This window comes from Microcaecilia unicolor, chromosome 7 (genome assembly GCF_901765095.1).
Source record: "Microcaecilia unicolor chromosome 7, aMicUni1.1, whole genome shotgun sequence".
NCBI classification, from domain to species: Eukaryota; Metazoa; Chordata; class Amphibia; order Gymnophiona; family Siphonopidae; genus Microcaecilia; species Microcaecilia unicolor.
The window spans coordinates 95888397-95889568 of NC_044037.1; positions in this window are offsets into that span (position 1 = coordinate 95888397).

The window sequence follows — 1172 nt, forward strand, 5'->3', positions numbered from 1 at the left end:
AGGGTCTCTTACCCTATTTAAACCCAGGCTAAAAGTCTACCCTTTCAAGGTTGTTTTTAATCATTAACCCTGTACTCACCTGTTTAATACCCATGTTGTGTTAATCATTCCCACAATAAATGAACCCCCCACCCCCCAAAAGAAATATTTCTTATTTGTCCTGTTTAGCTGTCTTGGATAGATGTCTCTTACATCTTTTTGTATAGCCCTGCATATGTCGAATGATAAGTAGTAATAATAGTAGTAGTAATACCTCCTTTTTCACTGACTTGGTTCTCTACCACTGACTGAACTTGGTGGAACATATCAGCTTCCAAGGCAGCCTATAGAGTAAACTTTGGATGTTAATGAATCTCTACCTCATAATCAGTCTTAAGCCATCTAGAAACTGTTCTAACTGTATTGGCCACTTCAGTTCTGGTTTTACCTTCTGATTGCAGCTACTTCCATTTTATAAAGAGACATCTTGGACTTTCCTTTGGTTGGAGAACTCCCCTTCAGAACTGATGTCTGTAAAGTCTGGGGTACATTTTGCCTACTCCCAAAAAGTGGTCTTGAATTCATCACAAACAACTCTACTCTTTGAATTTGGGCTTGATGGACCATCGGTATAGCAATGCTTATGTTTTTAAATAAAATGATAATAATTAGAATAGTAGTTAAGAAGGCAAATCACACAAGGAAGACTAGATTATAACAATCATTGGAGAGGAAGAGGGACAACCATTCTTAAGTACACAAGAAAGGAATGTTATGCTGCTAAGGGACAAAAATGGGCCCAATGAACTATGATACAATTGTGGAAGGGAAGATTTTGATAAAGAACAGTTTAAAATTTATTAAATGCTCATTTTGATTGACATTCAAAAGGAACTAAGTTCCAGAGAGTTGGGATAAAACTGAGAAACAGGATGTTCTAGTAAAATTGGAGTGAATCTGAAGATAAATGAGAATGGCCAGTAAATGTTACTGAGATGACAGAAGAGGACAAACTGGGGAGTGTGGAATTAGGGATCTATTGAGAAACAAAGGTACCCAATATCAATAATCTGATAAGTCATAATCAATTTTTTAAAGGCCACTGGATAATGGACCATGAACCAATGCTCATCTATCAGTAGAGGGGTAATATTGTCAAATGTCTTGGTGCCATAAATTAATTTAACAGAAGT